This window comes from Monodon monoceros, unplaced genomic scaffold (assembly GCF_005190385.1).
Source record: "Monodon monoceros isolate NGI ecotype Baffin Bay Population unplaced genomic scaffold, NGI_Narwhal_1 Super_Scaffold_21, whole genome shotgun sequence".
Lineage (NCBI taxonomy): Eukaryota > Metazoa > Chordata > Mammalia > Artiodactyla > Monodontidae > Monodon > Monodon monoceros.
Window position 1 is genome coordinate 156,607,319 of NW_021703778.1, and position 24,707 is coordinate 156,632,025.

General features: G+C 41.6%; 1 protein-coding gene across 2 annotated transcripts in view; it reads left to right on the forward strand.

The window, feature by feature from the left end:
* Positions 1-16,353: 16,353 nt before the first annotated feature.
* Positions 16,354-24,707, forward strand: part of FLRT2 (fibronectin leucine rich transmembrane protein 2) — a 102,519-nt gene continuing 94,165 nt past the window's right edge. Inside the window, exon 1 of one of the 2 annotated variants that reach the window (XM_029238309.1) lies at positions 16,354-16,740. The gene's annotated coding sequence lies outside the window, so the exon portion shown is untranslated. Of the gene's footprint in view, positions 16,741-20,082; positions 20,166-24,707 lie in introns of those variants that run through there. The other variant, XM_029238310.1, reaches the window with a different exon arrangement.

The window sequence follows — 24,707 nt, forward strand, 5'->3', positions numbered from 1 at the left end:
GATTCATCTAAATATTATCTATATTTCAATAATAGAACTAAGTTTTAGACTTCCAGCTTAAGACACTGAGCAGAGAATGATACCCTAACTCTTAGGAATCAAGACATTCTTACACAAATCAAGAAAGGCCTGGAGCTAGGAAGTAAGGAACTCTAAGAAAGGGGTAGATCAGGGGTGATGGTGCTTTGGTTTAAACTAATGTGCCAATACTGACCAACTATTGTAGCTGTCTGAAATGCTAGGTTGAGAAAGATTCTGAGGCTCTTTAGGAATCAATGAGGATGACATGAATTTAGTGACAACCTCCATGGAAGGAAGAAACATAATAAGCAGTCCTTGTGTCATGTTTGTCACACATGAATCGGAAAGTAGCTGACTCAATGTGATTTGTGTGATGGTTTAAAAAATGTTTTAACTTGTGAAAATCTTCTTCAAAAGAAGCCTCACCTAGAAATGTAAATAAACAGAATAGGCAAAATCAAAACTGTCTAAGGAATGCCCAGAAACTCCACCCACTCTATTCTCCCTCTAGACCTTCCTCTCCATTGAGATCACCACCCACGATAGTTTCTAGAGCTAATTAACTAGCTGAATAAGAGAAGGCCAGCAGATGCTAAAGGAAGCTAGCTTCAGTAGACACAAATACTTCTCTCTTATCAAGGGAAATACTTCTCTTTTTCTTTTATTCTCTACATTTAGTTCCTATGTGTTCTCTATTAATATTCAGTAAAGATTTGAGAACTTCCAGAGTAATTCAGTTTTGCCAATAGACAATCAAAAGGAGGGACTTTTGGTTTACGTGGGGACATTACGGTAAAAGGTTAGAGTTCACAGCTGAGGGACCCAGTGAGAGTTAGGGAGTAAATTGGCAGCAGTAATTGAAAGAAGGAAAACCCAAGAGATAGCTATATCTCTGGTAGGCACCGTTGACTCCTCTCTCCCTGACAATTACCCTTGTTGAAACTTAGAGGTTTTCAGACTTACTAAATTACTAGGGAATGATTTCTTTGTAGCTTCAATTGTTAACTTAATGGTTTGTCTTATAAACCCACGTGAAGTACAAAGCACAGGAACAACATATTTTAAAAGCATATTTTGTTTTGGGATCAACAGAAAAGTGCTATGAGAATAATGTGTCACTTTGACAAGCTTTAGATAGCTAATGAAATTAGGAGATACCGGCTTTAAAAAAGATTAGATCTAGAACAAAGGCAAACTGATAATTTGGAGTTGGACATTCATTGATGGGCTTTATCTAACATACGATCCTTGTCAACTAAAGCAACTTAATGTTCTCTTTTCCAGTTTCAACCAAACTCTGAAGCATCACAGCTAGGAGAGCTTCCTATTCAGCTTTGCATCCCCAGCACCAATCATAGATGCCTGGCACATGCATAGTAAATTCTCAGCTATTATTTTCTGAGGTAAAGTTATTGCTTTATGAGTATCTAGATCATGTGCAATAGCAATAGGTATGTTACATCTGAGAGACTCGAACAGGAAGGAGACTGAAAAACTCTGCTCTTTTTTTTGGAGACATTGTAGATATCTCTAAGGGCACAAGATCTACGTTCAAGTAGTTGCAAAGTCTGGGACGCATGCAGACTATGTTTTCTGATGGCTTTTGCACGATGGGGCTAGAGATTGCTAGGAGTGCTTTCCATTTATAGATTGATGTAATTAGCAAAGTTGACATGGTTGGGTTGATTTTTGCTACGTTAAAAAGTTCAACTACTGTAATATCGATTAATAAGCATATTTTAAGGAGTGAATCTCTGAACATTGTCCAATGACTTGGGTAGTATCTTCCTGAGACATAACTTTAAAAAAAAAACTTTTTAAGCATTGATTTTGCATTTTGAATTGTCTAAAATGTATTCCATGCACTGTGGCTACGAACTTTTGAAGAGTTACAATCTTGATCACCTATTGTGGATTTGTTTCAGCCAAAAGTAATAAGTTTTTACAACTAATTGTAAATATAGCCTTTCAGTGGTTTTAATGAACCTAATAAAGAAATATGGTAATTTGCCTGCTCTCTGCAGACACTTAGCTGTGAGAAAATTAAATTAGGATTAAGCCACATTAACTCTCATTACTTAGAGCAATGGATATTTTAGTATAACTTAAGACAATAAAACAATGTTATATATGAATCTCCAGAAATTTTCAACTCAACATATATGATATTCTTTATAGCTATATTTTAGATGTGATAGAATGGAAATATTCTTTACAGTTTGAATGCAATGAACAATCTTCAGGGGAACTTGGAGTTAAAACTGGATAGAATCAACCTCATTCTAACATACTTGGTAGAAAGCTGGCACTTTTCTTCCTTTAAAAAAAAAACAAACTATTCTCTATTTTATTAAAATGAATCATATCATTAAAGAGAAAAGCTCAAGGATATGTTGTGAGACCTGTGTACTTGTTTCCACATGACAGACAGTATAACTGGGAAGATCTTTTGACACTGATGAAAAATTTTTAAAAAGTAAGCATTAGGATCTGCTTTTTGGAACATAGAGAATCCATGCATTTTTCTTTATTTTTTGGACAATGGATTTTTCCCTATGGAGATGTAAACTATATATACATACACACACACATATACCTATACACATGTAAATGTCTACATATACGTATATATAGGCTCTAAATAAACAGCCTTCAATTGTAATCCTCCAAGTTCTTTTTCTGGGAAAGTTAAACGAAACTTTATCCGCAGACATCTGGACATACTCAGGGCTTGTCATGTTGGAATTAAGAACTTGGGATGGCATCAACCCTGCTGTCACTGGTTTTTGACATTTGTATCAATGCCCTCCTTTAAAATTGTGGTGTTTAGACAGTTCTGGGAGGGGTTCTCAAGATCTAAAGCGCATTGACGTGACTCAGTGTACATGAAAAGGAAATGTTTCATTGCTTGGTGGTGGTTTCCACGCCAAAAGTTTCCAGATGCTGAAGACACTGAAACCAAGTTTCCAGAGAATGGGGATTGGTGAACTGGCAAGGAGGAGGGGTACAGGCAGGATATCTGGATTTGGGATGCTAAAACCAATGAAAGGTTGAAGTACCAAGTTATATTTGCCAAGAATTTAAAAGCTACATCTTCTCCCATTGATGGTCTAACTGTGATTGCCCAAGAGAAGCATGCCAAAAAGGAGGGGTGAAAGGATTTCCTTTACTCATAATATATAATATTTCCCAAATGTCTTGCAGAAACCAGCAATTAGGGGTTGCCAAAATATTTTAACGTCATATTATGGTGCAACCTCACCGACTTCATGTTCATCTGAAGAATACGAAGGATGGAAGCAAAAATGGAGATGGAGAGGGTAAGAAAAAAAGATGGCGTGAGAATCCTAGGTCTTTAAAGTGACAGCAGTGACATTATATGGGATATTGGTAAAATTCCAATCTTGAAGAAAGATAAATTACAGATGAAACCACTCCCAAAGGGAAATAAATGGAATATAAAATAACTTTTTAAGGAGAAAAGGCAGATTCTTCATTTGTCTTATCTCTTAAGAATGAGATATTGCACCATCTGCTCCCCAAACAGTTATTTCAGCTGACTCTGGATTTCTCTTTGGTCTCCTCCCTACGTTTCTTCGAATTTTCAGATTGGCTCTCTTCCTGTGAGCCACATCCTTTCTTTAACTGTTTCCATATTTATTCCCCTCTCTGCACCTTATGTGTGACTCTTTGTTAAGTTTTTCAAAATATTACATGTTACTGCGTCATAATACTTCGCCTGTACCTAGCACCTTTTATTCTTAGAACTCACTGGCATTCAAATACTGTCTTCCTAACTCCTATGTTTAAAAAATATTATTCATTTTACAGGTATAAACTTGTATCACAATTTTTTAAAAAGACAGAATTACTAGCTTACACTGATTCTACAGTGCTTAATCTAACTCATGATTTTATGGCCATTTAAAGATACCCTCCAAATTATAATCACTTCTCTTACTGTGTCCTTGCTTTCTTCTACAATATTCTACATGATATATAATTACATTTGCCTTTAATGAATTTTAGGGTCATCCATTGGTAGTTTTCTCTCACACATTGACTGAGCCCAAAACTTGGCATCTCCCTCTCCCTTATTTCTAGCCAGTGACCAAACCCTTGCAATTTTACGTCAGCAGCGGCTCTCTAATTTTGCAGACTGTGGCCTGTGGGTCAATTCCTGCCAGCTGCCTTGTTTTGTAAATAAAGCTTTACAGAAACACACACGTTCATTTGTTTGCTTATTGTCTACAGCAGAGTTGAGTAGCAAAAACACAAATTGGATCTTATGACATTTAAAAACCTTCAACGACTTCCTGCTTCCTTCAGTATAAAGCTCAACTTTTTAAACATGAGTTGCAAGCCCTGCTACTAATTCTGTCACTTCTCTTTTTCCTCTCCTAGCAATAGATATTCTAAGCAAAGTGAACAACTTTACATTTCTGTCATATTTCATATCCTACCAGAAAGGACACTTGACTCCAAAAGACTGAGTTAGGTGTCTCTCCTATGCTCTTCCACAGAACTTTGTTTCCCCAATCTAGCACTCACCACAATTGCACTATAATTTCACTTACTTGTCTGAATCCTCTGCAATAATTTACTTCTCGCTGCCAACTTTGCCAGCACCAAATACAGTGCCTGGCACACAGTAGGGTTTCAGAAGTATTTAATAACGTAAGCAATAAAACAAGGATACCATGCACATGCTTCATATGAAGTTTGTAAAAGTACAAACAGAAAAGCCAAATTTAGAGAGATGTAGACAAGGCCCAAGAATGGTGGAAAGAATATAGATTTTTTTTCTTGGGAAATTAGCTAAATTTGCATAGGTAGGATGCTATAGCTATGAGAAATTATGATGGAACAACTAGACATGTTTACTGGATTATAATGTGCAAGGACCAGAAGAAAATTCCATAGCTGTAATTCACAATGCTCAGTTCATTATTCTAAGCATGTTGACATTATCACATCCATTTATCTTGTTATTAATGATTCTAACTTACCCACTGCAATTTTTCAATATACATTTTGATTAATTATTATTATTCTTAGTAATTATTTAGTTTGAGTCTCACTATTTGGAAATAATGCAGAGTATTAGTATGAAAGGAAAAAACATTTAGACGATAGAGAATGAGAGATAGTAGGATCACTGACGAATTTGAAGAAAATCACTGTTATGGGTATAGGAAATACATGATTCATTTTTCATAAACATTATATTAATTGTGACCTATTGTTGGAATGTCTTCTATCTTGAGCTGTGGTTATGGATTATCTTAGATCAAGCAAAGAACTCTTTTCTTGTGAAAAATGTCATCCTACTGTGAGACTCATATAAAGTTTTCCACGTTATCTATAAAGAGGGACGATAGCTTGCTTATTATATAAACTCCAACATTTACCTTATTAGACCAATGTCTAACCACTATAGCCTGGCTTTTCCTGGGGTGTAAAAGAATGGAGGGGGTCAAAGCCAAGAAAAGAAGCCAAGAAGTGAATGTTTTTACGCAATTTACTGTATCTGGACCTCCCAAAACAACTTGGAAACTGGGACTTAACATACTCCTCTTCAACTAAGTTGTAAATTTAATAGTATTAAAGTATGCATTGACATGTTTCTGTACCAATTTCACACACAGAGCTATTTAAATGGCCTTGTTTGCATTAATTCTGTTGGGATCTGTAGCTGAAAAGAACTACATTCCAATTGATAGATGTGCTTTAAAACATTTCCATGAAGGAAATTATTAATAAAATATTAATGTATAAATAAATAATAAGATCTTGTAAAAACAAACAAGAGGATTTTAGAGACTTTGGAAGCTAAGTGTAACCAAAATATGACAAGGAACTTTGAACAGATGAGTCCCAGTACATACCCAGTGCTCTCTGATTCATAGTCCCAAAGGTGGCCTGACTTTCTGTATTGTTTCATAGTAGCTCATTCATTTGAGAAAAGACTTTGCCAATAGACTCGATAAATCTGTAAGAAATAACTCTTGCCTTTTAATTTCACCCAAAATATCCATAAGAAGGATTGTTAGCATTCTTTTTCTAACTATAACTTTATGGCATGAGTTTCCAAAGGCAAAAATAATGTGGAATATTATGGGATTCATATAAATGATTTGACTTATCCTGAGAAAGGAAACCCTCCTACTGTTCTTAATGGCGATGTGACTAGGACAAGCCATGTTTGTACTGTTTGAATACATATCCCCTTACTCCTGCCTGGTGGGATTCATAGTCACCCACTAGGCAGGGTTAACTAATGACTGAAACGAAATCCAGTCATTTGAGGAAATCTCAAAGGCTTCCTGGAGTTAGGTTGGAAAGATGTCACTAATGAAGGGCTGTGCTTTATACTTTTGCAATGTTTACAGAACCTATAACACAATGGAGCATGATTAATGAGGCTCTCCAAACTCTAGGCCAAGCATAGGACTTTGTACTTGTCACATCTAAAGATCAGCTCTTTATCCCCTTTATAACATAAGAAACGTAAACCAGAAACTGACCATTTCCTAGAGGATTTACCCTGGCTTTCATCCTCAAGCAAACTAAGGGGGTAAAGAGGAAACATTCTCATTTTTAATAAGAATGACACCTTTGCTTAAGGAAATGCTTTTCTCTTAGATACTCTTACATTTATCATTTTATTCTATGCTTACAAAATGATGTAAGGCAAGTTTGCCAGAAATTATTATCACCTATGAGATGAGACATCTGGGGCCTATGAAAACTGAGTGGCTTTCCTAAATACTCAGCTAGTTGGGAACATATTTGATACCAGAACTCAGCCTGATTCTATTCCAAATAGACTGCAACCTGCTCTTATACTTAAACACCTCCTATAATGCATTGGCAAAGAACTTAGCCAATTAAGAAATTTTCTCAATACCTTCAAAACCTAGTCTTTTCCTAAAGCCTGAGAATACATAGTGTGAAAAATGAAAAATAAATGTGATTTATGTCTATGATTAAATCTTTTAAATATTTTTCATTGCATCAATTCAAGAAGTTGATCTCAAAACCTTCAGACTTGTGTTTTTCTGTCCCTTTAGAGCTCACACCTCATTAACTGTGATCATCCTCGTCTCTCTTCCATCTGGGATACTGTTGTGAATAGGTGATGGATGACCTACAGGTCCTGCAAATCTAGTCACAGCTCTAACCTCCTTCACTCTATCAACAGTTACCCAAGGCCTGAAAAACAAGGTCTTCCTGGCTGTAAAAAGGCCATTAGAGAGCACACAAACTCGATTTCACCACATCTAGTGGGCAAACTCCTGTTTGAGAAAAATGAATGCAGGATACCATTCAGGGCCCATTTTCAACTGAAAGCCACTATGCCAGTTGTCCTGAAGCTCCTCATGTGAAGATTATAAATCTGTCCTTTAGATCCTTTCGTATTGTTGAGGATAGATTATTCTTCCTGAACCTGTTCATCATCAGTGCCCAGAAAAACATGATGACAGTTTATCCCAGTGTAATAGACATGCCGTGCCCTTAATCAATTTTCTTCTTTTTTTCTTTGTGTGCTACAGCTAATTTTTTTTTTCAGGTAATCCTCCTAGTAAAATGACATGTTTATTTATTCCAGACATTTCAGTGGAAACCATGGAGAAACACCTTCAGTAGTTTTGCTTATTTATTTTCTGGTTGCTCACAGGTCTGGAGCTGTTATCATTTGAGAAAAGAAAGACTCTTGATCTGAGCTACTTGATGGACAAGATGCTGTCTTCATGTTTTTTTTTTTTTCCTTTGGCAACTGATACTGTGTCTGACTTTCTTCTTAACCCATCTGTCTTATGCTTTCTTGTTTTGCCAGAAAAAAGAAAAAAATGACATCCTCACAAAATGTTATTTATATTGCCATAACTGGACAGAGAGAAAGAAGGTTCCTGATTGATGAATATCTGAAGGAAATAAACTGTTAAAGGGATATGTTATGATAATTGGTAATTCTACTATGAAAGATAGATTTTTATTAATAAAGCATCCTGTTTCCTTGAGCCATAGTAACCAAAAGTACTATGGGTTGTAAAACCAGAAGAACCTTTTGACAGAGGAGTCAGGTAAGCAGAGAACTTAACACAAAAGTAGAAAATTTGTTTTCCCTTAGTGATTCATAGGCTTTTCTTTTTTAGTTTATTTATTTATTTTTGGCTGCCTTGGGTCTTCGTTGCTGTGTACGGGCTTTCTCTACTTGTGGCGAGCAGGGACTACTCTTTGTTGCAGTGTGCAGCCTTCTCATTGTCATGGCTTCTCTTGCTGTGGAGCACGGGCTCTAGGCGCGCAGGCTTCAGTAGTTGCAGCACACAGGCTCAGTAGTTGTGGCTTGCGGCCTTTAGAGCACAGGCTCAGTAGTTGTGGCGCACGGGCTTAGTTGCTCCATGGAATGTGGGATCTTCCTGAACCAGGGATGGAACCCATGTGCCCTGCATTGGCAGGCGGATTCTTAACCACTGTGCCACCAGGGAAGTCCTACAGACATTCTTAAAATGTTACTTTTTTTTTCAGAGAGGGGAGTGGAAAGGATATATCACTCTGTATTTTGTTTATTTTACTTCTGAATTTTATGGATCACATTGGGTGGATTTACTCAGATTGCAAATGACTTGCTGTTTTGAAGAAGTAGGCAGAAAGAACTGTTGAAACTTGTATACTTGTTTACTATTTCTAATACTCTCATGTTCTTTATCACTCGAGATAATTCAAGTCCTATTTATTGGTGATGTATGAGGATCTAACAAGAATATTTACAAGATTAAGTATTCATTGATGTTGACATCAACCCTCTTAGCTTTTAAAAAATAATTTTATTGAGACATATTTGCATACCACATAATTCACTCTTTTCAAGTGTACGATTCAATGATTATTTTTAGTAAATTTACCAAGTTATGTATCCTTTCACCATGAATCAGTTTTAGAACACTTTCATCACTGCATTATGATCTCTCATGTACATTTACTGTTAATCCCCTTTTCTTCTTCTTTTTTAAAAAAATCTTAATTTAATTTAATTTATTTATTGGCCGCGCTGTGTGGCATGTGGGGTCTTAGTTCCCCAGCCCGGGGTTGAAACAATGCCCCCTGCAGTGGAAGTACAGAGTCTTAACCACTGGACCACCGGGGAAGTCCCCCATTTCTTCTTCCCTCCTGTAGTTCTGTGTCATCTTGGCAGCCACTAATCTGCTGTCTTCATAAACGTTTCCTTTTCTTTATATTTCTATAAATTATATCATAGAATAGGAGGTATCTTGAGTCTGACTTATTTCACTGAGCAAAATGTTTTTGAGGTTCATCCAGGCCTTAGCAGGTATCCCTAGTTTGTTCCTTTTTATTGTCAAATTGTGTTCCATTGCATGAATATGCCACAATTTTCCTATCCATTCACCAGTTGATGGACATTTAGGTTGTTTCCAATTTAGAGTTATTACAAATAATGCTGCTAAGGTCATTCAGGTGAAAGTGTTTTGTAAATATATGTTTATATTTCTCTTGGGTAGATATAACTAAGAGTAGAATTTCTAGGTCATATGGTAAATTTATGTTTAGCTTTTTAAGAAAACTTCACACCAAACTGTTCTCCAAAGTGGTTGTTCTATTTTACATTCCCATTAGCAATGCATGAAGCTTCCAAATTTTCTACTTTCTCACCAATGAGGGTTATTGTGGGGCTTTGAGGGGGGTTTTTGCTTTTTATTGCCATTATAGTGGGAGTGAAGAGGTATCTCACTGTGGTTTTGATTTGCATTTCCCTAATGATCTTGAGGCTTCTTTAGCTTTTATAAGCTTACTTCTGCAATTTTTAAGCCTGTCTGCTTCAGACAGACATGTGAGGAATACACTGTGTCTTTAAAGGAATCTTTACTTTTTAAAAAAAATGCTTTTAATTCATAGGCACTTAGGAAAAAATTTAAGTAAACTTTGGTTTTATCCAAAGGGACAAGAAAAAAATTCCCTGCTGATGAGATAATAAAATGTACAGTGGGGCTGTGGGCTAAACTCTGTACAGTCTTCTCAAGACCTGGCATGCAGTCAGTACTAGCTGCTTCACTGGTTCTGTGACCTGGGACGTGTGTGTAAAGGCGGCAGCTCTCAGATAAAATAATTAATTTAGAAATGCTGTGAGGGATAAAGGCTCAAGAAATGAAGGCATTCTTTATGTTGACTGCTTGACTTTCTACCAACACTGATCTATAATCCATATTCTTGTATCTGCTGCACTTAGTAATCTAATACTATACCATTTATAAAGCATTAACGTGAAAAGGAGAGGAAACCCCACTATATAAACATGGAAATATAGCAGAATCCTTAAAAATAAAAATTAATACATAATCCAAGAACAGAACAATTTACTTCTTTCTGTGGTTTGACATTGTGTTTGGGATTCACTAGACATCTCTTCAAACTGCCAAGGAATGGGAAGACCTTTCAAACTGAAGGTCTTAATGACTTCTTTAGAGAAACGAGCGAGCCCCGTTGCCATTATTAATCTACAAAACAGACTGGTGAGCCACAATGGCTCTTCAGTTTTTAGGAAGCAGAATTTAACTTCTGTCCCTGTACTATTGGTAAAGAGTGAAAACAAAATGCTAATTTCATGACATATGATTTTTTTTAGCTTTATCTGTGAGGTAAAATTGTTAATTTTACCTTTCAAAAATGTTTCAAGTGGAAAAGGGGAAACATGAAATCCAAGTTGTTCCAACTGAGTAAGCAAATGAGATGACTAAATCCAGAAAACTCAATCACTGAAATAACCCAACCATAAGATGAATAAACAAAACAAAACAAAAAACAAACAAAAAAACTAAACAAATAAAATAATCACTTGAAAAACTTTAGTTCACCTCTATTAGCTAAGTGGAGGAACTTTGGAAGAAAATTGGCCAACAGAATTTTATAGGAATTTTTAAATGGTAAGTGAGAAGATAAGCTAAGAACTCCCTAGGCTGAGAACATTTCTTTTTTGAGTAGTTCAAAGCTTAGTAGCAAACAGTGGTGCCAGAAAATATTGTTCAGAGACACTGCAGGAACTTAGCAGATCTGTACGTTAAAGCTCTGAGACAAGGTTACCAGAAAAGCAAAATCTACAACACAAGTAAAACCCATGGCTTAATGTTATACAGAGCAAAATATATCTCACATTAAATTAAATTATGTCCTAGAAAACAATATAATTATATAAATAATGAGAATTTATCCTTACTGTGGAGCTTTGAAATAACTCACCTCATCTATTCTTTATATATGTACTCTGGAAGATAGTTTTGGTTATACTTATTTGATAGAAGAGAAACTGAGGTTTCATGCAGTTAAGTGATTTTCCTAATAACGTGGCAGCAGCTTAAAGTATAATACCATCTTTCAAATCCAAGTTCACGGCTCTTGAAACTACACACAATTTAACTGACAGTATATTTGTTCTCATAAAGAGAGTCAGTCTAGAAAACTGTCTCTGACCTTTTAAAGAATGCAATTTTATTTTTCTAATATATTAATAGACAGTGGGAAGTATACATATATGTGTGCGTATATATGTATATATATATATATATAGTGTATTGAGAAGTTATATACATATATATATAAATGTAAATGTATACAGATATATATTCCAATTCAGAATCTTACAAACTCATTCAATTGACTTTGTTTCCTCAGATTAAAATAGCACCTCTGTCTTCATCAGTACTACAGTCAGATATGGAAGGCTCAGTAACATTTTCTACAATGGTTTTGACCAGGTTTGAATAAATCCCTGGGTAGATCTTTCATCTCTTCTGAAAAAGGCTTATATCTTTACATCACTCCTATACCCTTATTAAAAAGGCGTTTCCCTCACTTATTCTTTCCCAGTGCTGTTGGAGAGTGTTTGCTTCAGGTTTTTTACCAGATTCCTTTTGGAACAGAGAACGATTGCTTAACAAATGGTAGGTTTATGTAAGGGGAAATCTCCATCGTTTAACATGCTTTTGTTTCCTGTCAGTATGTACCTTCTGTTTTTGTTCACGCATAATCATCTTGTAACTTTCATGGAAAGTCAAAGAAACCAAGGCTTGGAGAAATGGATATTCAAGAAATTACTTCCACACTGAGTTCCCAATTCTGGTCCCAAAGAGCTTCCCATGAGACGGGGGACTCTAGCTGGTACCTGGGGTTGCCGCATGCACAAGGCTGGATATAAAATAAAGCTGCAAAGTCCCCTCTAAAATCAATACCTTGTCAAAAGAGCCTCCTCATAACTTGGATGAGGTCTTCCCTCTAGAGGGAATCTGTTTCAGGGCACTGAAGTATTTTGCATACACCTAAATTGTTATATTTACCTAATGAGTATATAATTATTTGTCTATGTGTCTCCACTAGACTGAGAGTTTTGACAGGATTGGAACTGAGTCTATTCAGCATATGCCTGCTACTTGTTTTGTGTTTTCTACAAATGTCTGTTGGATGAATGGATGAACCACATACTGTAGAATGGTGTTTCAAAATCAGAAGGGTGTTCATTTCAATGTCACCGAACCACATGAACCAAGCTGCACTCACAAAAAGGGTGTCACACATTAGGAGTGGTTTATACTCATGAGAAAAATGAGAAGCCACTTCTCCTCAGTATGTTAATCATGGATTTCCTTATGATGGTTCTCATCATAGGAGAAAGAATGCATTTCTCTCTACCTGCTGGAGGAGCTAACTCATGAAGTCAACACACGTATTTTGAGTATTACCAGGAGAACAGAAAAGTAAGACCAACTCAATTCTTCGAGACACTTAGATCTAGTCCGAGACAAATATGAAGATAGCTACTATGGCTTTGAGGGCGAATGAAATTAACACCATACTATCAGAAAACCATGAAAAAAAGAGAGGAGTAAGAAGTCATGAATGTCATCTTTCCATATGGAAGTTGGAATTCTGAACCAACCACATATGGCATTGGTTTGGATTGGAAAGGAAAGGGACATTAGGAAAGAACAGGATTTGGAGAATGACTAGGTTTGGGGACTGTAAAGCATGGAGTAATTAGAGATGGGTTAAAAATACATACCCAAGAGGAGACCGTTGAACACTTTTCTAAGGACATATAATACAGGAGGAATTTCCTGGGAGATTATTCCTGGATGAATTTGATATTTTAGGTGTTTATGAGCTACCCTAAATACTTATTTTGCTCTTTTAAAAATTCTAAATTCATGAGTGTGGGCAGGAACTAGTAACTCATTTCCAAACAATAGAGTATGGAAATGGGCAAATACTTCTACTGTGGAGAAACCTTGCACACAATACCTTGAGGAGTGATGACTTTTTCTTAAGTGATGTCATGCTGATATCTTGTACCACCTGATATGATGTGATGAGAATGACATTCCACCTCCATGGTATTCTTTCCCAAACCCATAATTAAGAGTCTAATCTGGGGTCTAGTCATGAGAAAACATCAAACAAATCCAAACTGAGAGACAAAATACCTGACCATTACTGATTCAAAACTCTCAGGGTCATGAAAAACAGTGAAAGACTCAGAAACTGTCACAAAGTACAGGAGATACGATGGCTAAGGGCAATGTGGTACCCTAGATGAGATCCTGAAACAGAAAAAGGACATTAGTGGAAAAACTGACGAAATAGGAATGAAGTCTGGAGTTTAGTTAGTAGCAATATAACAGTGTTGGTTTCTTCCTTTTGATAAATGTGCCAAGGTAATGTAAGATGATAATGTTAGGGGCAACTATGTTTAGACTGATGTCATTTTCCTATGTTTTGAAGGCTGGGACTGTGTGATGTAATGATAATACTGTTAGCAATAACAACAACTAAAATTTCTAAAGCACTTTCACACACACTGACTCATGATCTGACAGTATATAAGGCTGGTAGAATGAATGTGTTTATGTCCATTTCATATATGAGTAAACAGTGGCTTGAAGCTGACTTACTCGGGATCAAAATTTTTAGTTCCTTGGGCTTAAACCATGATCTTGTGAATCCAAATCCTATGTTATTTTTACTTTCACCAAGTCAGTGTTCATGTGCAAATGGGGAAGGGTACAAGAAACATGGAGGGGGGGGTGCTAAAGGATTTGAGATGACAGTCAAAGTTCAATTGAAAACTCCACTGAAGATTGAAGTCCTAAGCATAACTAAGCTGACTTTCTGGTTTTTGAAGCTCACAGATTTGCTTTTTGTTTTTCTCCTTCTCTACCCTTATGCATTAGTGATAGTTTCCCTATAAAAATAAAGTAACCTAATTATCACAGTTTTGTGAGTCTGCAAAATTATTATCCTCTGGAGCCCCTGAACCACGTTCTTTTGCTTCCTCTGGCCCTGCCATCATGCATTTCTAGAGCTGACTAATGGGTCATATGTCTAAGAAATTTGTAACAGTGATTCTGTTCATACATTTGGTGTGATATTTTCCATACTTCATTTTCCTTGTCCTGATTAAATAACTGCACCAATCGTCTTTAATAGGGAGTATATTCACATGACATTCTCTTCTTATACTTCAGAAACAGCAATAATCTAACATACAAATTCTGTACATCTGCAGCCACCCCCTCTCCCTTTCTCAGTCTTATTCATTTTCCCGAAGCATAAATCAGAAAGCAAAACCTGAACAGGGTTCCGTTTGCCTTTAAACAAAAATGTATTCTTAAAGATGAAATAATAATACCGTTATCTCACATCAAGGTTTCAAAGGAAGAACCTCGTGTAGATACTTATGTACACTTACACACACGAAGTTGGATGTTTAAAAAGCAGGTAGATGAATGTTTGTCCTAAAATGTGGTCACCCGTGTTGATTCTGCGGCTTGAGGAGCTATCTCTATGCTTTGCTGCCACCTTGGCAAACTAGAAGGATTTACAACGGAATTCTGCACCCGGCTGGCTGGAAACAGCGTCTCCATTGACTCAGCGGGCTGGCCTGGCTCAGAGACGCGTTTGAAATGGCTATTATGTAGCAGAGAGAAATTAGAACGTCTATCCGGTGGATTTTCTCTATTTAAACATTTTCCCTGTTTAAAATAACTCAGTTTCTGCAAGATTCAAGTGTTACTCTGAATGATTTTTAAAGTCTCGGTCTTTCATTCTTTAGTTCGAAACGCAGATGGAGAAAGAAGGAATCGGTTGAAGACTTCTGAGTTTGCGCTCTGGGCGACGTTCTGGCTCTTTGGGATATGACGGTGACAGCAGAGGCGTTCTGCTGTCAGTTTTCTCTTGTCTAAGCTTCCATTCTGCATCCATGAGATGACTCGCCTCCAACTCCCTCCAACTCCAGTTAACTTCTTGGGTGTCCAGAGCAAGTAGTCGAAGATGTTTACAAAATGCAAAGCATCTGGGTGGCCAAGGCGGAGGCTCATATTCATACTCTCTCTCTCTCTCTCTCTCTCTCTCTCTCTCTCTCTCTCTCTCTCGCTCTCTCTCGCTCTCTCTCGCTCTCTCTCGCTCTTTCTGTCTCTCACAGGAACTGGGGAAATAATGTTTATTAAAATCCAGATTCTTAAATTTAACCTGCTGCTTTCAAGTTTGGGACTCAGATATATTTTCTGCATCGTCATTCTTGTTCGTGTTTCCCGTTTTATCCATTCTGAGGATTTCTCTCTCTCCCCCTCCCCCCAGCCCACACCTATTTCTCCATTTACATCTCAAAAATCCCTCACCTCCCTCCCACCCCCCCATCTTCCGGTCTCTTAATCTTATTTGAATATAAGGTTATTATATTTGGCTTTTGCAGACACTGGGTGGTGGGTGACTGGGAGGCAACTTTCCTTGCGGTTTCATTTAAATTTGGCGTGAGTGGGTGGGTGCCTTCAACAATTCGTCTCGCACACGCAAAACAGTTAAAAGCTAGAGGTGGAAGGAGCAGGGAGTCCCACAACTTCAAAAGCATCGTCTAGGAAAGGAAGTAATCCGTGGGTCCGGAGGGTGGTGGGGGGGAAAGGAATAAAACCCAACTTCGCTGGCAACTGTAATAAATCTGGTAACTGAGGGCAAAAAATAAATTCCGAGGGCTGGGTCTGGTCCGGATGAAACGCTAGGGCTCCTTCCCATGCCGAAGTCTGGCGCTGGAAACCTGCCACTGGCGTCTTGCTACACGAGTGCCCCCAGACAGCAACACACCCACTAGAATCGCACGTGAACAAAGCTCTTTCCCCGGGAACCGCCGCCTGCGGTTTCCTGGTCGATTACAGCTTCTCCGGGGAGTGTAGGGCGCACACAGGGTTAAGTTAGTTCCCTCCCTGGTAGGAGGGAGAGGCGGGGGAGGGGAAAAACAGCTTACAGTCTCAGGCTGGGTACCTCGTAGTTAGTTGTACGTTCGAAACCTGTGGCCGTCACTTGCGAGTTTGGCATCTTCCACTGTCACCGAAGAGGAACGGGGGCTCGGAGATAATACCAGTGGCCGCAGTCCGCGAGCCAGGCGCTGCGCGACTCCCGCCCTGGGTGCGTCTCTGACCCTCGGTCCCGTGCATCAGGGAGCTGCGAGGCGGCAGCTCCGCGCCCGCCACCGTGTCCACCCAGCCCGGGGAGCAGGTTGGCAGTTCTCAACGATGGGCAGGAGGGACCTTGGCGGCGACCCCTAAAAAAATACCATGCCCCGGGAGCCCCGCTGCTGCCGAGCCAGCTTCTTGCCTTTCCACCTCCCAGACCCTGTCGGATTCGGATGAGCCCACTGAGAGAAGCCGCGGCCTCCAGGTAAAGGGACTGAGGCGCCAGGTGGAGTTTCCAGTAACCGACCTGGCTGCCGCTAAGCGAGAACCACGAGGTTTCTTAAGGGGGATTATAAATCAGCTGGCGGTGGTCATTGGGGTGGGATGTTTTAGGCTTTATCTTTCATCCATAGAAAGAACAGACTGCTTAACTCGCCCCTGATTTTAGGGAAGGGAAGTCTAATTGCAGGTCGAATCTACCTCCTCTAAGGAGTTTCCTAACTGAGCTCTGGGTCAAAACGCAAATTAGCTAGCCAGCTGGAGCGTCGATCCAAAATTGGGATTTCTAGATTCACTAAGCTTGCCTGAATTCAACCTCTCATTGCCCCAGAATGAATGCTAACTTCCAAGAGTAACAATCCCCTAGTCACCCACCCCTGCGCCCACTCCATCTGCTGTTAATGTCACCAGCGTTATTATCAAGCGGTTGCGTCTAAAACCACCAGCCCGCCCCCTGCCTGCAATCGGGGATCCATTAGTGGCCAAGAAGATGCGGAGGGTGCTGGTTCGTTTTCCTTCGAGTTGGGGAAGGGGTTACTTTTCCCCAAAGTCTTTCTCCAGCCCTGCTGGTTTTCAGTGGCCTGGCACTGAGCTCCGGCCTGCGTGTCTTGCAGGCGCACCAGTGGTGACGGTGAAGGCGGGAGGAGCCCACCAGGCCGAACTGGGATTGCGTTCCCGGCTCCGCGTGCGTGGGACGCGGTGAGGGGGTGGATAACGCCTCCCAACACTGGGTTTAGGGGCGAGGCGACAGCAAGGAGCGCGGGAGTGGAGCCTCGCCAGCTGCCACGGAGTCCCAGGGAGGGGTGGGAGCCGCCTGGAAAGATCCCTCCGCCACGCAGACCAGTCCCGGGCTCGTCCTCGCGCTTTCAGCGCTGTCTCGGTCGCTTCTCATTGGCAATCAGGCCCAAGATCAAGATTGCTAGTTGAGGTGCGGGCACTAACCAGGGAAAGGAAGTATCCGGAAAGAGGGTGACTGGGGCGGGCTGGACCCACACTTGATGCCCGGTTAACTCCTGGAGCGCTTGGGGCTCCGGAAGGCGGCAGCTGCTGGTGGAGGCAGAGGCCACAGTTGCTGTCGACCTTGGCGCTTTACTCCTGGAACCTCCCAGCAAGATGGCACCACTCACTGTCAGTCCTGGTTCAATTAACTCCCTCAGCCTCTCCCCCCACCCGATATTTATTAGTCACATACTGAGTTTGGGGAGAAGAGCGGCTTTGCATCTGTAAGTCAAAGCATTTTCCTAGCCACCTTCTCAAGATGCAACAGGAGGAGCGACCCGCGGGCACGACCCGGGGGCGTGTGTGCGCGCGTGTGCCAGCGTGCGTCTCGGGCGTGCGTCTGGGTGGATCCGTGAGTGGTTTGTGTTTGAGAGGCAAATCAGGCGTTTCTCCAAGTCCGCTTAACATGATTTAGGCGCTCAAAAAACATGAAGGCGGTAGACACAACGGGGATGCGAAGGAAATAAAAACAATTAGGAAAGTGGTGCCAAGTGACTCAGACTTTGAACTGAGGACGGAGAACTCATCCCGAGCTGGTTGTGGCCACCGCCCCTGCCTAACACTTCTGCCGCGATAACCGAGAGGATCTCTAGGGAGTTGGTCCTAAGCCAGTTTCCAGCTCGCTGGTTGCTTCTCGCCTGGCCCCACCGACGGCGCGTCTCAGCGCAGTCCAGCGCTTGGCGCGAACTCGCTCTCCCTCTTCTGTTCAGATTTAGCCTCTCTCCAGACTTGTTAAAACATGACAGCAACTTACTGGAGGCAGGAGGAGCGGCAATGAAATGAGAGGAGAAAACCAGAAGCTTCTTTTTTTTTTTTCCTTTTTCAAGAAAGAGACGTGCACCTGGTTCTCCTTGCATTACTCTTTAACCTTTGCAAAAGATTGCGAAGTGGAAACGTAGCCTGCATGCAAATCAAGAGGTTTTTTTTTCCCCCTCGCTGTCAAACCTGTTTTCTAAATCTCTGAGGCTGAATTTGGTTGTTCGTAATCTATGGGGCAAGTGAACAACGCTCTTTCCAGCGGCCAGGGTGAAGGAGGAAAATGGGTGGCTTAAAATAATTATATGAAACTTCGAATTATTTTCCCTATTGAGTTATTTAAGAAGATCCGCGATCAGTGATGGGGCGGGGGGCAAATCACCAAGGTTGCCTGCATTTGAAGTTACGCCATCTTGGTTGAGAGACTTGTTATATATTTTTACCCTCTAATGTCACGTTTCGATCGTTTCTCAGTGTCTAAGTAATAGATCCTCTGGCTTAGAAGTACAACCCCGGGCGGGCAGGGGGAAATCAACTTTTGGCGCTCAGATGGTGGCACCATCCTTCAGAGCTGGAGGTGGGAGGGTGCAGGGTAGAGAGAGAGAGGGGAAGGCGTGCGCGGTCTGGGTGGCATCCGCGTTGTTAGCCTCGGCGCTCGCGCTGCAACTCTCTTCAGGGAGGACAGGGTTAAAAGCCGAGGCTGACTTTGCCTCCTGGAAAGCTTTGAGTTGCAGCCGCGCCTCCCAAGCATTCTTTAAACCAGAAATGTGGGAGGGGCTCCGAGAGGGAGGGAATAGGGGAGGGAGGGAGAGAAAGAGGACTCGAGGAGGGGAGCGCGCCAGAGCGCGAGGGACCGAGGCAGAGGAGGAGTGCGGGAGCGGCGGAGGCGATCCCGCGCCTTCATTACTGTAAACACCTCCCGGGGGTGTCAGATGGGGTGGGGGTGGGGGTGGGGGCCGCGGCGCCTACATTAGCCGGGCCGGGTTGGGTCGAGGAGGCAGTAAGGTCGGAGCAGCCTCCGCACCCACGCCGGGCCGGCGCAGCCCTCGGAGCGAGCCCCGCGGCCGCCCCCGCGGACTCCGCGCGGCGCCCCACGCCGGGCTCCGCGCGGTCGGCGCACAGGCGTCTGAGGCGAGCGCACCCGCCCGGCTCTCCGGCTGCCCCCCGGGGTCCTCCGTGTCCGAGGAGCCCCGGCGCTGCTGGGCAGCTTTCCGCCGCCCCCCCGGCTCCCCCGCCTTCTTTCGGGACTCGTGGGCTCTGCTGAGGCAGAGAGGGGGGAGGCAGAGGAGAAGAGGAGGCGGGGGCCGCGGCGGCCGGAGCCGAGAGAAAGTGGCATGCTCGAGCCCTGGAGGCGGAGGTGTTGGAGGACGGGGGAAGACGATGCCGCGGCTCCGTAGGGGAGGAAGGCGAGAGCGAGCGAGGCGAGCGGGGCGCCCGGGCGCCGGCCGGCTGCGGGGAGGCGCGCGCCGCTCTGAGGCTCCGGCCTCCGCATCCCGGCGCCCCGACGCTGCGGGCGACAGGGCCGGGCTCCGGCAGCCGCCTCCGTCGCCGCCGCCACCACCCGGAAGAAAGAGCAAAAGTTTGGATCTGGGGGAGGACGCGACGCTGAGCGGGATTACTACCAGGGCTGGAAGGAGACCTCCAGAACCTTCGCAGGTAACGCACACCCCCAACCCTCTCCTTCCCTGCCTGCCCGCTGGGCTCCTGCTTCCTCCTAGCGCCTTTCCAGACGCTCGCCAGATCTGGCTGAAAGTAAGAGGGAGGCGAAGTTGAAGATCCCGGGAATGGGCAACTAGCACGGGGAGATCTACTGGAACGTTAGAGCGGGATCGAGGCGCTTCTCTGCGCAGAGTGGGCAGCTGTGCAGGGAGGCGAATCTCGCCCGGGAATGGATGGGAGCCCTCGGCCCCAGCTGGTGCCTCATCTTGTAGCTCGGAGGAAATTTAGAATGTTTATTCAGTGGCTTTTAGTATTCTTCATTCCAGAGAAATGATGCGTAGATTTCACTCGCTCCACCTTCACCCTCCCACTCTCTCATCCTTATTTAGCATCTTTTTAAAAATGATACGAACCCACTCTCATTCGCCTACCCAGTTTAGCTGGTGCAGGAAAGCAAATGGGGGGGAGTGGGAAAATTTCAAGCAAAGGGGAAAATTTATCCTTCCCCTTTTTAACATCCTAAGAGCCCTCCCTCCCTCCTTCCATTCACCTCTGGCTTCATAAAATAGGAACTTTCGAAGTCACATTTTGAAGGGTGAGATGAAACACGTTGACGGTGTGAATTTGCAGTGATCGTCAGCCAAGTGTGTTTAGGGGGTTAGTGGTGTTGCGGAGAGGCCGGTTTTCCTCGGTGGCCTGATGCACCGGGGCTTGGGGGGAGTGAGTGGTCGCGTTTGTGGACTAAGGCGGGGGCAGCGGAGAGAAAACAGTCACGTTTCCTGGGCAGCAGCCTTTCTTACGCTAATAAAATAGCTCCTGCGTTTCACTCCGAGAGCAAAAAGGTGTCAGCCTCAACTTCCCGACGTCCCCTTTCCCCCAGTCGAGTTTGAGTTTCGAAGCGGCTCAACGTTTGCTGCTCTGTCTTCTTTATTATGATCATTATTTATTCACCTGGAAACTCATCGTGCCTTCTCTCGTAAATGGAAATCAGTCTCCAAGAGCTTTTGATTAATTTTAGTGCAGGAAATCTCTTGTAAAGCTTACAGTAAGCTAATCAAATGCAAAGCACAAATCCGTATAAATGCTCGCGCAGGAGTGCAAGATGCTGATTAGATTTCTTTACATGCTGCATTTGCTGTGCAAAGCATCTTCTAAATGGGAGCTTTTGCTCCCCACTCAGCTGGGAGACTCTTTAATCACCCAGGGTCAGGGAGCTTTGGGGCATGTCCACTGGCTCACAGGCTTATTGCTAAATTTATTATGTCTAACTTCTCCCAGGCAAAAGGTAATATGAAGGCTACCTTCCATATCGGGACCGATATTGTCTGTGGACTTAGCGGTATGACCTTATTACATCTCCAACGAAAGGATCCCCCAAATATTTTGAGGTAAATAGAATGCAGGTTGGCATTTGTCCAGGCATGTATTTGGTTGTTGCAGTATGAATCAGTATGAATGTAAAATTTTAGGTCAGTATCTGAAGTGTTAGAACTGGACTTTTTTTTTTTTTTTTTTTTTTTAAATCACTGAGCAACATGCACCAGATACATAAGATCGGCAGGCCACCATGTTAGATGAAAATCAATCTTTGGATAATCAGTCTTTCATGCATAGCATGAAAAGTTGCTTATTTTCCCACAGTGTCACTAGTCCGCGAAATACAACTTTTCTTCCTCGCCTCGCCAGAAACCTCAAAACCATTTATGGACTTTTAATAATCACAGGTGACAGTGCAACACCATACTGTCATGTTGAGCTGCAAATATCTGTGACTGGAGGAGGCTGGAAGATGAAATTTCAAACATTAGTCCATGCCTCTGGCAGTAGGTACAAGAAATTGTAAAAAGACTTGAGCTAGCTGTACTGTAGCAGACCTATTACAAACCTAGCATGGAAGGAATGCTGGTTTTAAAAAAAAATGCCCGTGTCTTAACACTTCAGTAGTTTCATTGCAGTTTTAGAAATTCCAGGGGATGCTTTTAACAGAAGAAGTAGATTCCCAAATGACACCATGCTGGGCTGCCTTGGGTTTCCCAAAGCAGGCATGATTTTTCCTGTATGCTAGGTTTCAGATGATGTGCTCTTATCCGAGTTTGAGTTTGACTTTGACCGCCTGGATCTAATTTGAACCTCCTCTGATACCCGTTACATTTATATTCTGGCCTGCTGGAGAGTTTGATTTAGGATTTAGACATATCTCCCAAAAGCAATCCTATATCTTCCCAGTATGAAGCTGTGGTTTCAAGAAAGGCTCAGGTATGTACAAGTGCAGAAGCCTTATTCTGTAGAGAACCAGTGTGAGCATCTGATCTGACCCTTCAGCTTTGTACTCTACAAGGAAGAATTGCCACTTCTGCGGTCCCTAGTGTCTGAAGGTAAAAAACAGCAAGGGTGCCGGGTGGCTCTAGGTTTTGCTCGACTTAGAAGATTCGAAAAAAGTCAAGGTGACGTAATTCTATTTCTATTCCGGTTAGACCTTTCTGGATAACCATCTTTTGGTATCTTTAATTTCAATTCAAGTTCATTTTTCACTAGATTACTTTACTGACTTTGTGGTTTCTGCCACAGTGATTCAAATTCAGGCCATTAGTGACCTCTGTCTGTGAGAAGTGAGCACTCATTGTTTTTCTTTCTTCTCATCAGAGTCGACAGATTATGTGTGTGTGCGGGGGAGAACCCAACAGCTCTGTAGTTCTTTCTGAGTATTTAGATTTTCGAACTTGATATTTCTAATACAGAGTTCAGAATGGGTAATGATATTTAACAACGGTAATAAAAATGTTACAGGCTAATAGGCTACTAAATGGTTATTCCATACAGCATTGACGAAGTGATCAACATAAATAAAACACCAGTGCTGTCCACTGCCAATAAAAGGATAGTACAGTCAGGTAGACTAATGTTTCGAGACTCACAATACTGCTGGATGTAAGTGAAATTTTATTGCCCTGAAGTGCTTATGTAACAAGGGAAACTTGAGACAAGCCCAGAACATACATGTGGGCTCTAGACTTCACAGTAGCAGTGCATGTATGTCTTTTTAAGTTCAGCTGTGCTTCTGCTGTGAACTTATGGTCCAGATCAAGGGCGAGGTGAGGTGGGGTGTGAGAATGGTGTCTATAAACAGATGGTCTTTTAAGGAGACTTTTAAAAATCTGATTCCTAATCCAGCTTTGTCTTCTGAGCGTTTTCAAATCAAAATTTCCATTTGAGTTGATTATCCTAAATGGTAATTGAAGACAAAGTTTACTGACTTTCTTAAGTGGGCAGATACCATTATCTGGCATTTTCCAGATGGTTTTTGATCTCATGGTATTTGGGAATATAGAATTTTTAAGAGGCTTTCTCTTCCCTTGGGCAGGTTTTATGCCAGAGACATTTAAAAAGACCAATTATTATTATTATTATTACTAAACTTAAGCAACTATTATAACACCCCAACTTTCTTACTTTTCCCTACCCTCCACAAATTGCTTTGCTTTTTTTTAAGTTATATTTTTCTTCTAAAACTACATGTTGGGGCTAGGAGTAAGGCTATCAGTACCTTTTTACTCCTTTCAGCAGTGTGACCTCCAATTAAATATCTGTTTATAGTAAAACATACACAGGTAAACATCAAGGACCATTTTAGGACAGAGATTCTTTTCAAGGTTTGAAATATGTTTCTTTTTAAAGGACTCTGACACAAATATTGTAATAAAAATATCCTGTGTTCCAATGAATACAGAGACTTATTTCAGTCGCATGGAACAGTAAAACACTGTATTGGCAAAATAATCAGCAGTATTTTCAGTACATGGTCAAAATCCGTTAGAACCTTCATGGGTTCTTTTTCCCCCCTTGGTGAATTTTGCATCTACTGGTCTTCTTGGTTTTCTTTGATTCTTTCTAATGTGGCTCTTTGAAGTGATTCAAAATTAAACAGTAGCTACTTTTCTCGGGAAATTCATCATGTTATGTTCAGGATTCCAGAGGAGTTAATGATGCAGAAAAAGTCCCGTAAAACATCTTTCTAAAAGAAGTCCTTCTCTTGCAGGCTTGCCACTTACTGGCCTCCTGTACCATTTGCAGTGAATTGGAACTCTGTTATTTATTTATTTTTCAAATACCACCTCTAACTTAATTTAATGTGGGATGTGTTTCTGCAGAAGCCAACAGCACCATGTGCTGTCCGAACAAAGCAGTATCATTTACGGATCTGTCATAGGGAAGGTCAAAGAAAATATCCTTGTATAATTTGGGAAGTCAAAAGGCCACATTCATGATTCTTAAATACCGATCAGTTGTTCTGCGGATACTCAATAAGGGCACACATTTTTCTGGCAGTTTAGTGGTTGAAGACCTCAGCCGTTTTTTGAGGCATTCACAAAATAAATCTCAGATGCTCTTACCCGTTCAGCGCTCATTAGAACTGGGCAGTTTTTCTCACTTTCTTCCCAGCTTGCTTTTAAGGGAATGTGCGAGAAACTTGGCAAAAAGTCCTCTGTTCCCCTCAGTTCACAGGTCATGTGCTGTATTTCAGTTCTCTTTATTAGAGCT